Source organism: Lathamus discolor, chromosome 2 (assembly GCF_037157495.1).
Source record: "Lathamus discolor isolate bLatDis1 chromosome 2, bLatDis1.hap1, whole genome shotgun sequence".
Lineage (NCBI taxonomy): Eukaryota > Metazoa > Chordata > Aves > Psittaciformes > Psittacidae > Lathamus > Lathamus discolor.
In genome coordinates this window covers 8752935-8766538 of record NC_088885.1, presented here as the reverse complement: position 1 = coordinate 8766538, position 13604 = coordinate 8752935, and the positions used below count along the sequence as shown (strand labels likewise).

The following is a 13604-nucleotide window of genomic DNA, read 5'->3' as shown; positions in this document are numbered from 1 at the left end:
GCACCTGCAGCCCGGGCAGCTTTAAATTGAATCATAAGGTACCAAGCTTTTGTTATTTTTATTGTTTATGTTTGGCCGCAGTACAAACCTGGCACACATGCTGGGGCATGGGGAAGCTCTGGGAAGTTACAACAGCCTTCTCATGTTTCTTGCAAAGAGCACCCTGCCCAAATCTGCAAACAGGGATTGATTATTTGACACTGTAGCATATCTTTGAAAAGTGTTTGGGTTTCATTTTCCTGTGATGTTCCCCTCTTAGCCCGTAGTTTGACACCAAGTCACAATAAGAATATGAAACCATCGAAGAGATAACTGACAAAGTGAAAGAGTACTTTTAAGGAAAGCACTTACAAGGCATGAGGTGAATCTTTGGCTGTTTTCCAGCCGTCTGTGTGCCTGGAGCCCGTGGTGGGCTGCAGAGAGTTTTTCAGGTAAGAAGTGATGAAATTTGGATCATGAAATAATTGTGTTAAGAGAGAATGAATGAAGGACAAAAGCTATGGCATCTTTTGCAGTGGTGTAAGCCAAGAGGTAATGGATTTTGTTCCAGGTTTTGTATATCTTTTTGTGTCTGTTTAATATAAATATATTAATTATCTAAATAGATATAAATAATGTAAATATTATGTTAAATATCATTCTTTTGAAGTGTGGTGTTTGCATTTTGTTTAGTGCCAGGGGACTTTGCTGGCTGATGCCATCAGGTTCTGGTGTGTGGCCCTAATGTGCCCGTGAGGAGACTGGTTTACGTTTGGTTTTGTAGCTTGGTGGGATTTGACTTTGTGTGCCCCCATTTTCTTTGTGCAACTGTGAGAAAGGGAAACTTAAATGTATTGTTGTCATTGGAAAAAAAGATGGCAGAACAGTGTTACAGTGGAAGTGTGTAGGATGGGCTTGTTGTCAAAACATGGATGCTCACGTGTTGTGGAGCAGAATCCTGCTGATCATATGTGTAAATGTGTGTAATAGTCATGCTTTGTGACTAAAATATCTCTTAAGAGATAGTTCATATTAGAGTAACCTGGCAAGTATGTCAGACTGTGTCTTCGAGTTCAACCAACCAAATCTTAAATTGTGACCAATGAACTCTTTCAGCAGTGATACTCTTCCCTTTAGAAACAGAAAGCATGCTTAGAAGGTGGAGATTACCCAAATTAAGTCATTAAAATATATGGTTAACTGGATACACTTCATTTTGGGGTGTTGCAGAGATAGTAGTCAGCACATTAAACATCACGGTTTTCAGAAATGTGCATAGTCCTGAGTAGAGACCATGGAGGAGATCGCCTAAGTGTAAAATAACAATATCCAGGCAGAGCTTGCAATTGCTAAGAGCTTTTTTCCCCACCTAGGAAAGAGGCTTAGTCAATAATTAAAACAAGCAATCCATATTTGACTTAAGATACAAAAACCCTCAAGTAATCTGGTGTTTTTTTTTTCCACAAGGCTTTGCTTTAGCATTCAAATTTAAGCACAAATGGAAGCATAAACATGCTGTCTTTGAGAACTGCTTTCACCAGTAAGGCACTTAACATGCAAATCTGGAACATAAATTTAGCTTACAAATGGCATTGCACAAAGATTACTGTTACATCTCCTTCTGTAGCCAGAAAGAATATGGAAAAGATAACTAGTTTCAGAAATAACTATAATTCAAGGAGAAACTGGCACAAGTTGTTATAGTCTGATGACAGAAACTTGCTCCTTAAACTGGTGCATAGCACTGCTAACTAGTGCAGACATAATTCTTATTGCTTTGAAGATAAACATGATTGAAGCTGGATGATGGGAAATTGCATGTGTCTTATTAAATTTACCTATGAGAAAGTACAAGCATGGATCTGGAGGAGGTGACAGTAGGAGTTTATAAACTTGATTTGACAAATTTTCCACTGCTTTTGCTAGTGACTTGAGCGTTCTCTTTTGTTGAAAGCCCTATTAATTCAGAATTCTCTCCTTGTTTCTAGTGGAGTACCATTTTACATCACATTACTGCAAGGGATACCATTATCTACATAAGCTGTAATGGCAGTGGCAGGATGGGCCCCGTGTTTATGTGCTTGATGTTATGTGCAGTCCACTTCTGTCACTAGCAAGTGAGTAATTCACAGAGATTTGCAGAGGATTTCTGCGTGCAGTGCTATCAGAGAGCCATACTTTTACCTTGTGTGTGTGTTCTGCACAGCAGTAACTTTCTAGCTGTAGGCTGCTGTAAAGGAGATTAGTAGTAGACCCTTGTTTTAAAAATATGTAACACTCTGTTATTAATTCTCTCTTAGCTCTTTAATTCGCTAGAAGCAAGGCCTGGGAATTTTAAGTTACTCGTCCAACTCAGTGGCATGAGTTTGGTCATTCACATTTTGAGCCCACGTACAAGGAAAAAAAATAGTTGCTGTGCACTTTAATGAATTCTGTGTCGTGTTTTTTCTTGCTTTGGAAAGAAAATAAATTTAAACTCCCCACATGATTTGGAAATTGGTATTATTGTGATAATTTCAGTATATTGTGAACACACAGTTAAGTATATTGTGAACACACATTTTTTCTAAATCTTCCATTAGTGAGCATCTTCTAATACAGGAAGAAGATAGTAGGTAATATTTTAATAAGTACTTAATATTAAATAATTGAAGGAGTTAATTATTTGGGACTAGATCCCTTTATTAACTGTACCGTAGAGATCTTAAGTTCCACAGATCTGCTGGATAAAGCTATTGTTCTTTTTAAATAAGGTGACAAGGAGTTGGTATAAAGCATTTAACAGAGGTAATGGACTGACCTGCAGCAGAGCTGTTTTAGATTCAGACACTGATTCTTCAACAGAACTACTCTTTGTGCTCTGCTTTTAGCAGCTTCTGGTTTGTGCTCTAGCATTGGTTCTGTTCTTTAGACTTGAAGCTAGTTTCTGCACTGGAACTTAGTGAATTACACTTCAACCTGGTATAAGAGAGCATTCTAGTGCTCTAGATCTATTTCTCCTCTGTTTATAATTGCAAGCATTTTTTAATGTGCACTGCTGTTGATGAATTTTCAAGGGTCTTTTCCTATGTAACAGAAAAGTGTACAAGTGCAGATACAGCAGTCTGGGCTAACAGCCGTGATAGGCAGAGGCTCAAACATGAAATCCTGCCTGTGACTTTTACTGCAAGTATTGTTTGAAGACTTCAACATAAGAGAACTTTTAAAAACTTGTATCATTAGTTAGTGTTAGAAATGGGTTTGTTGAGAACTGAACACTGCATTAAGTTCTGTTTGTTAAATATTGCTCTTCAGAGGCCCAGTGGATTCTGTGTTTTCTAAGTAAAAGTGATACGTGGATAGACTCCACAACTCGTTAGAGTTGCAAAGTAGGTATGCTTTTATTCAGCGCTGAGGTGCATGGGGATTGCTCCTCCAAAAGCATGCACTCCTTTCCTTTGCCACTCAGTTAGTCTCTATTACATATAATGATTACGTAAACATGAGATTGCTTCATGCCTAATACATATGCAAAACTTGTCTAGTATTATAATTAGTTTTCTGGCATTCGTCCCATTGGAGCGCCTGCACAGTGCCTCCTGGTGGTGATCGTTAGGGGGTCGTGAGGATGAAGGCTTGTAGTTCCTCTTCATCACCACGAGTAACCTCTTGCTTTCATGCAGACTCAATAGGGTTTCAGCTCCTATCCAAACCTCAGGTTCAGGACAAGCCGGTTTTATGTATCTTAAAGCAGAAACTTGTCAAGTTTGTAAATTTTGTTACTCTGACTATCTGTTGTTCCTTTTCTTTCTAAAGATACTATTTAAACAAGAATGTCTTAAATATTAAGTTATGAATCTTATCTACTACAATTGTGCCTAGCAGCTCTAACTCCTACAATTCTGCTTCACCATTCTAGCAACTTTGACTCCTATGGTTCTGCTTCACCAAGCACAGCAACTGCTTAAGCAAGCAGGCACAATGTTAACCCTTTATTTGCCGGTATCAAAAGAATAATTTCTCTTCCCATCTCACTTTGTATTATGGGGTCACATCTCGCTTGGAAAGAACAACTTTGTAGCAGTCATCTATCATTCCTTCTGAGAATACTTGGAAAAGAGAATAATACTGTACAGTTTAATGATTTGCCTCTGCAGCTTGATAATTTTGTTGTGTCCCCCCCCGCCCCCCCCCCCCCGAAGTTATAATGTTTAGCTGTCATTTTGATTATCCCTTCTTTCATTTAGGAAGCTGCTAGACAAGCTCAACTTCTGGATTATCTCTGGTGTCTGTTGAAAGACACAAGGGTAGAGGGAAGAAAAAAGACATTCTGTTTTTTCCACTTCCACTTTTTTGTCATTAGACATGGTTGTCTTGGATTAACATAAGAAATGGTTTTCAGAACTCACAATGAACATGAAGTATTTTATACAGTGACTTCATTATTCATCTTTGTTCTAATAACTCATCAGACGTACTCGGGGCTTTTCCCCATTTCTCCATGTTACTGTCTGCTTAGAACACAGCCATTTTTCCCCATAGGATAGTCACTTCGCATTGTCATCTTTGCCTGCTATTGTCTTAACTTATTCAACTTATGCTGACTGCAAAGATTTATTTTTTTTTATATGCTTGTATGAAGAACATAATATAAACATATTGTGTTAAATTATATAATAAAAAGCCTGTTATTCTGAATAACTTGTTTCAAGGTTGCCATAATGTGTCCCTTTGAAAATGAGGCAAGTTCAGTACCATGGTGAGTGTGATCATTTAAAATGTAATATACCTGAACTGTTTTCTTTCTGCGTGTATAATGGGGTATTCTGAACTTTTTATGAAGGTCATTTCTGCAGAATACCAGTAGCTGATACTCCTGCTAAGCCAACCTAATAAAGCACAACTTATGTTGACTTTAACCAAACTTGATGACTAATTTTCTTAAATACTCCTACAGCTGGTAAACTTCATTACTTTCGAAAACACTGTAATTCCTCTGTCTTTTGGTATGCCTTTTGTTCTTCTGTGGCTCCCTGTCCCTCTATTGATCTTTCGTTGCAAGGTGGTGGAGATGGAAACTCATCTAAAATAGCACTAAATCCCATTCTGCTCATGTAACACTATATGGTATGTAGATGCTTCAGGTACCTAAGGCTAGGTGAGTGAGAGTGGTGCCATTTTTGTATCTTATCTAAAGCAGGGAAGACAGTGTTTTTCCCACTGAAAAGCAAGCCACCATGACTGCCTGCATCAGCAGCAAACAGAATTAATCTAAATACTTACTAAGTTATAGCCTGGTTTCCTAAGGAAACAAGGCATAGACGAACATTTGGTCTATCCACTAGGGAATTAGCAGGCCAGGTATACAAATCCTTCAAAAACCAGCTTTGTTGCTGCCTTTTCTGCACAGAGCGACTTGTTTACTGTGAGTACATAAGAAGTGCATCAAAATGAGGCCTTCAGCCTATTTGAGGCACTACTCCTACACATAATCAAATCACACAGAGCAATACAATTATGTATGTTCTAAAAGACAAGTATAATACAAAAAATAATAGAGCAATCTTTTTCAAACTCAGAGTCAAGAATAGGTTTCTTTAATGATACTCTGCACTTCTTTGCTTTTCATCTGACGTATTAGAAGTACATGGTGTAATTTAATGTTACACTCTTCTATAGGTAAGAAAACTGAGACTTGAGACTACCCTGGACAGTCAAATAAGTAGGCTTCCTGCTTCGCAGTTTCCTGATAAAGCAGAGAAGCACACTGTCTCTTCGTATCATTTGTAACTCTCGATTTTTTGCTCAGCAATAAAGTCCCTGTCTTAAATATACATACTTGCAGGTCTAAAGTTGGTGGAGGTGTTTGAAACTGAAAGCATGCTACAGTGTGATTCTCATCTCATATTCCCCGGCTTTTGATATGGAACAAGATATAAGACAGATGACCCTGCAAAATGTTAAGATTAATGTGATTTTGGTGTTGTGTATTATGAAGCTTGCCCTCTATGAAGTGGTCTTCCTAGGCTGAAATATTTCTGTTAATGTAGATATTTATACACATTCTGAGAATTTTAAAACCAAAAATTTGCATGGAATTAAATCAGTCCTCAACCTTTTTTCTCGAAAACTGTTAATTTACATAACTTCTAGCTTTGTAGCAGTCTGCATGACAGACTCAGTTCTCCAAATAATTTATTCCAGCTGCCTAAGGGATCATCAAATGTTTTCTGAATTTTACCTATCAAAGCTTTTTTCCTGTAGTCTAAGTAATTCTGCAAGCTTCCCCTCCCCCCCCAGGAGTTTTTTGTGTATCTGCAGGTAAAAGATGGATCCGTAGAACAAATGTTTTTAAATGCATGATTGCAAATGGAAAAATAGGTAAGATCCACAATTTTTGTGCATGGTTTTAGATCCTAGAGAATCAAACAAAAGTGTTTTTTCTCTTCTGAACTGAAGATTTAATTCTGAACCGCCCTGGAAAAAAAAAAAAAGATGATGGCTAAATGGAAGAAAGGGGAGGAGAGTTCTTTCTTGGAGCAAGTAAAAGAGCTAGTGAACAATCTAGGATGTTCCCTACACCTTGAAAGTAATCTAAACTGTTACGACTGGTATAAATAAAATGATATCAATCTTTCTCAAGCATTGTATTACTGAAAGCAGTTGTGGCTTCTGGCTGTTACCAGCTGTTCCCATGAGAAACTATTGTATTACTTCTGTATATGAAAACCTGGTGGGTGTGAATTCCAAGAAAGGTACTTCCTGCAGATTTGGCTACCAGCGTGATGTTACACATTCCTGTAGGGAATGTGTATTGATCTCTGATTTTATACTGGCAAGTCACCTTCCGAGTCGCACAGTCTTTATGTTGTCATGTTGTCACAAGTGTCATGTCAACTGTGTGACCATAAAGATCTTCCTGTCTGTTTTCTGCAGGATTTTGCTGTTCTGATATTGCTTAAGAGTCTAAAAAAAATAAAAATAATCTGAATTTGGATTTCTTTTTTCCTCTTTGCAGTCCCTTCTAAATGTGTGGTGCTGTGAAACTTCTCTTGAGCTTGTGTATCTGATTCCAGTTCAAAACTGTGCACATGTGGTCAGTTTTGCTACTAAGCTGTCTATATGACAAAGGAACAAAACCTGGAGGTGATTTAAAGCTTGTTTTGTAGCCCTATAAGAAACCTGCATCCTGTTTTGTAAACAGAGCCATCCCTCTGTTGTAATTGCTTTCATTCCTGCTGCTAGCTTTTGGGCAGCACTTGGCACTGACCATGATAAATAAGTCCAGGAACCAAGACTTGTCTGAGAAATCCTGGTGTGGAATACTGAGAGCTTCATGATCACCACACTAGCCGGCAGAAAAAGAAGGAAGCCAAACTAATAATTCAGGAGAGCAGAAGGACATTTGGGAACTTTTGCCTGGCTCCTGCTCATCAGGCGTTGAGTCTCCCTAGAGCAGTTCTGTTCAGTGAGAAACTTACAAGCTGGAAAGAGGCTGTGCTTACGCTGAATGATCTGCCCCATGATGCTGTCAGGAGACTGTAATTTTGCATTTTTTAAAAACCTCCCCAAACCCCCAGTATATCCATTTTTAGAAAAAGTATGACAGGTCTTTCTTTTTTTAATTGTTACTTTATTTTAAGCTTTTCCCCTCTGGACATAATGAACACTTTACAGGTTTTATTTGCATTGGAAGATTTTATGCAGCTAAGCAATTAGTTTTGGTTTTAGAAGGAAAGTAGTTTTGGCATTTGTTTAGCATTTATATGCCTGATGTGATCTGTCTTTTTTAATAATAAATTTATGAAGTTACGGGGACAAACTGATGTGTTCCTGGCTACTGCTAGAGGTGGTGAAACTTGGTTAGAAACAAACTTCTGCACAGACATTCATATCAAAAATATCCTGCCGATACTGGCATTTTTACTCAGTAGTTGACTACTTAACCTGTGGATATGCTTATGTTACTAATAATGCATTACATGAATGAAAAATCTTTAGACAGCAGTGTCCGAAGAGAAGGTGGATTTTGCAGGGAGTTTTTATGAGTTTTGTCATTAAACATACAAAGTTTAATATAAGCTTTTTATATGACATGTTTTTTCTGTCTTGTCAAGCCACAGATTTGTCTAGCAGTAGATCCAAACTGAGCAATCAGTGACACTCACTGTAGCTCTGATGAATTTTTACTTAGTTCTGTATTATGTGGATTTTATATTTTTTGTTTCTTCCTTTATATGGTGCTTTTATGTGTTTGACTTCAAAAGCAGTATGTGAAGTACAGTGTCCTGAAGCATAGTTAGCCTACATGTTCATTGTTGTTGTTGTTGCATTTCCTCCAAAGATACTTTCTGCTGTCTCTTGTGTATCAATGCCCTGATGTTGAGCATTTGAGGAATAGTTTTCTGTCCTTGTTCTTTTGTTTGCTCTATGGGGCAACATGCATCACCAAAGGGGCATACTGATAGTATTGTATTAACACTTTTCACATTCTTAGAGCTTTTCAGGTGAAACTTGCTGTGGTGGATGTTTCGTAAGCATTGTTGCAAATGCTCTGTAATAGCTCTTCCTCCTTCCTTTTCCCCTCCTTGAATTTAGAGTGAAAAGTTCACTAAGTATTTGTGAGAATGACTGCTTTCATTGTGATCTCTCCTGAATCTTTCAAGTCTGCAGTTGAATAGGGAGGGCAACTCCACCAAGAAGCATGCAACATATGAATGGTACCAGAAAGTCCCTTTATTAATTATGACATTTGACATTGATATTTGTCAGGTGACAGAACTAAATATTGGGAAAAATATAAATATGGAAAAGGATACGAGGCCATCATTTATCCAGGTTTTGGTTTTTTTTTAATCAAGTTTAAAATGAAATATGGAAATTATTTGAAGTAGCATCTGTTAGTAATACTGCTTATAAGAGATGAGTGAGTTCTGCTTGGCATAGCACATGCACAAGATACGTGATCATAGAAAAGCCTAAGTAATTTATGAGATTAAAAGTTTACTAAAATGAATTTTCAGTCTGAATCAGTCATTTATCAGCACATAAATTAATTCAGATTTTTCTCATGCTTTCATAACACAACAGATAGCTTACAGCTTTCAAAATACTTACAAGTGAAGATGAATTGAATTTCTAAGTCAGTTTGGTCTTTAACCTAATCTTTAACCTAACCTAACCTTGAAATCTGCCTCTTTTAAATTCTGATGCAAAGCTTCATCCAAACTTAAGAGAAGTAAAATAAGGCTTTTATTCCAGTAATTTATTAGGCCTTGTATAGTTGTTTCTTTTGCAAGGCAGACAAGCCAACAAAGAGCTAAGGTGCTTGTGTATTTGTGTGTATTATCTGATACCCAAGATGAAGAGTGAATGGGAGAAAAGGGGCAGAATGGGATAAGCAATGTCTCTGCCATCCACACCTTTTCTGAAAGGCAGTTCATAGGCACTTTTCTTGCTTGATGATGAAAGAAGAGTTGTCAGACAATGTAGCTTTCTACTGACATCATTCCAGGGAAGCAAGAAGAGTCAGCCTGACACTGTTTATCAGGCTTGCTCAAATACTTTGGATGCAGTCACACCAGGAATTTTGGAAATGCTTTTTTTCCTAAGTTGCCCAAGACAGTGCAGTTCTTCATTAACCAAGCTAAATAAAAATCTGCTTTATTTTGGGCAAAACTGATGCTTATCTCTGCAAAATGTAACAGCAAATTGGAATTATTTCTTTCTTTTTTCTTATATCCACAAAGTTTTTATACACTGTTAATCCTTACTTTACATAGAGGTAAATGGAAACACACAGAGGTGTAAAAAACAGTTTTGTAGAAAAGCCAGATGGAATTCTGAGCATCCCTGCTTTTTGATTAGTAGGATGAGCTTACTCTATCCTAGATTATACTTTTTTTTTTTTTCTTGGAATGTTGAAATATGTTATAACGGGTCATGGGAAGCAAGAGAGAAGTGACTGAATTGGAAGAAACTGTGTAAGAGAAGATAGTAGCTTTTTGGGTTCTTTATTGAGAGCCCAAGACAGCCTTTTTTTACTAAATCTGGGATGAGAAGTTGTAAATACTAGGGTGTTTGTGCAAGGAGAATGTAGGGAAATGATCTGATTAGACAGTTGAGGGAGTAATGTAAACTCTACAGGTTGCAGAGGTTATGACATGTCAGCAGAGAACTTACATAGGTCAGAATCCCCGTTTCAAAGACAGTTCAGAACTTTATGAGCTACATGTACTGTTAATTAACTTATTTACATGCTGCTGCTTCTTGGAGATGCTTTCAATAAGTAATATTTGGTCTAAACTCTAAAGTACGTTTGGTTGCTGGGGTACCATGGACATTTTTCAGAAAAGAATATTATTACATTCCAGTCTGCCAAGGAAATTTTGGTTAATCAGTGAGAAAACTACAAAGGGCATTGTTTCTGACAGTCCTGTGACTGCATCCTAAGCTACACAACAGCTTGTAGCTAGGAGCGCTGGATGTATGGCTGGTGGAAGAACTGCACCTGGAAGACTTTGCACAGAATTAAGCTGTGGAGTTTCCTCCCTAGAAGCACTTTTAACTTTAGTTTGTTCATGTTATGTTTGATACTCCATTTAAATCCAACGTAGTTCATAAAAGTTCTTAATATGACAGTGCTAGTACAGTAGGAGAGCTGGTAGTCAATAGAATAGACATTTAGATTAAAAATAGGCTTTATATTTCTTTACTGTAATCTTAGGGAAGTGGCTTGTTAGCTTTTAGCATAAGGTATCTTCAGTCAAGTTACTTTTTTTGGTCTCTGTTACTGGTGTTGAAACTTAGGACTTCAGGATACATAACACAGAAAAACTCTGAAACATCTATTGCATTGTAGGTATTGTGAAGTCTGAATTCTGGCATCATAGCTTGCTAAGATTAAGTCCAAATTAAGTCAGAGGTACTGTTTCAGAAAGATGGTATTAATTGTAATCAGAACTGTATAATTAATTACCTGCTTGTATGCACCTCCAGCCTTCAGACCAATTGCTTATATCTCCTACAGAAGTGCTGAGAATGTTGTCTAACCTTCCCCTTTATCTTCTTAAAAATTCCTGTGATTATGCTTATTCATTTATCAAGAAGACAGCAGGATGACAGCTTTCATCCTGTTCTCAGATGCTGAACCCAAGTTCAGAAAGCTATTTCTTCATTTTATTCTTACGTTAGATGTATCCTTGCAATGAGGATGGGAGGAAAGCAGAATTCTCCAACCAGAAGTCCAAACTGGCTTGAAGTTTTGAGTGGGAGGAAGAAGAGGAGGTTATGTCAAGTGAGACTATAAGGGATACAATGATCAAAAAGCAGTCTTGTATCAGCACCATTTTGACTAGAGACAAGCAATGTCATTGCTTGCGAGGATGCAGTATTGCAGTGCAGGCATAGAATAGAAGCATAAGCTCTCATCTGTGACTATTTAGTAGCTCTTATCAGCTCCTATTCAGGTAGATTTAACTTTTCGAAACTAAGAAATACTGGTGGAAATAATAAACTATATCACTGTTGAGCGAGGAGGAAAAAAGTAAAGAAGTGGAGGATAAACTAGTAATGCTGTTAAAAATCTATATAAAGTTGCCCAGTATGTTTATTTTAGTAAAACCTCTCTGTTACCATGAAATGAGGAAAATAGATTGGACTGTTCCATTGTGATTCTTCCCATCATCATCATGCCATTTTGTACAAGGAAGGGGTGGTGCTCATAGTAGGTGTGGTGATTGAGAAGTCGCTGTCCTCAGCATTGGCAGTAGGAATCCTGTTAAGCGCTTAGGAGTGTTTAGATTTGCTCTGATACAGATGCATCTGGCAAGGTAAGCATTTGTTTGGTTTTATCACTCAGCTTGACACAGTCGATTTTGAAAACACTGTTGAGGTTTGGCTAGAAAAGGTGCAGGGAAATTCAGGAAAGCAGCAGAGAAATAGCCCAAAGTAGAGAAGTTGCAAATAGTAATGCTCTGCATTAAGCCATATTTCTCTTTATTTCACTTAAAGTCAGCATTGCAGATTGGACATAGGTTTAAAGAACTTAAGTCAAATTGTTAAATTAGTTTTCAAATGTGCTGAACAGCAAGGATACAGGAGGTCAGAAATAGGTCTGTAAAACCTCCTGAGCTCACTTCAGGGTTTGATTCTATGAACCACCACATGCTGGCTTCTATCCACGTCTATGCAATTCACCCACAGTGAGAACAGCAATGTGAAGAAATCTTTCAGGTAGTTTCTCTAGCTTCAGAGATCTTCCTAGCTGTGGTGCAGATCTTTCTGAAGTGTCTAATAGATGTACATGCACCTGCCCAAGAAAATAAACCTCATTATCCATGTCTTTGGGTGGTACTTTATTCACCCTGGGTGTTGCTAAAACCGTATGGAATATGTGAAATCTCACTTCCTCCTAGCAGTCAATTCCACCATGTGCCCTCACCTCAAACGAAAAAGCCAGTGACTAAAATTTTAGCTTTAGGGCTATTTCATGACCAGGCTGAATAGGCTGTAATTTTTCTCTTAGTGGCTTGTCTTTGGTGTCTAGTGTTATACCAAAAGAAGTTTTGAAAGAAGAATCTTCAGTGATTACAGACTTGACCTGAAGTGGCAGAGTTTTGGTTTTGGTGGTATTGGGAATGGGGAAGCGGGGGTGGCATTTGGAATTGTTTTGGGTTTTTTGGTTGATCACTTTCCTCCCAGGAGTTTATTGAATGGGGTTTTCCTTTGTGACTGAAGGCTTCTGGTTTGAGTTAAATTATTTCTGCTGATGTTTGGAGACCGTTGTTTCTGCAGTTAATTACACTCTGTCAGGTTCTTCGGTTTTGCATTGGTTTTGTTTTTTTTTCTCCCCCAGATTCATTCTTTTCATGTCAATGGCAACCTGCAAAAAATTAATAGGATAGTACCAGGGAACAGAGACTGTCATTTTTCTCAGTGACTAGAAAGCTTTATTTCTGATGCATGAGCATCTACATCCTCTGTTACTTCTTATTTTAGTTGCCAGAGTGCGCTTGGAGTGCAGGACTGTGGCAATACACAGCTGTGGATGCTCTTTACTCTGCTACAGTGCCATCTCTTAAGACTGTAGCCTTAAGACTGTGTAAGTGCTGTGAAAAAAAGAAAAAGAATTACACCTGCTTCAAGACTTGCTGGAGCTTGACTTTTTACTCTTTCTGATAGCAGGTGGAAAAATCTGTCAACTTCTTCACAGGACTTTTAATGATTTTGGTGTAGATGGGAAAAATAGTTTACAACAGTCAGTGGGGGTGTTTATTTAAAATACCCCGAACTGTCACTTATTCAGCCACATAACAAGGTTGTTGAGGATGAATTGACAGAGCTGTGAATCAAGATTTCCTGCCCACCTGCTTTCCTCCCTTGTCAGCCTTGTCAAATTTCTCTTGCTGAAATCAAGGCAAGTTAAGTTCTTTTAGAGGAGTGATCCATTCTCTGTGAGCACAGTTCCTTTTTCTCTCTGCCTTATAAATATTTAAAAAGTGTTAATCTTGTTTGTTACCTGACTGATAAGCGCTGGGCAAGAAATCTGTCAGTGCAGTTTCATTACTGAACTTAGATCAGAGCTTTTTGAACATCGTTACAGTTACTGGGTAGAATTCTAAAAAAAATCCCAATTGACTTTGGAA

At 37.8% G+C, this 13604-nt stretch overlaps 1 protein-coding gene across 1 annotated transcript in view; it reads left to right on the top strand.

The window, feature by feature from the left end:
- The window catches only part of CNTNAP2 (contactin associated protein 2), a 1034819-nt gene that overhangs the window by 153379 nt on the left and 867836 nt on the right, over positions 1 to 13604 (top strand). The window lies entirely within an intron of this gene.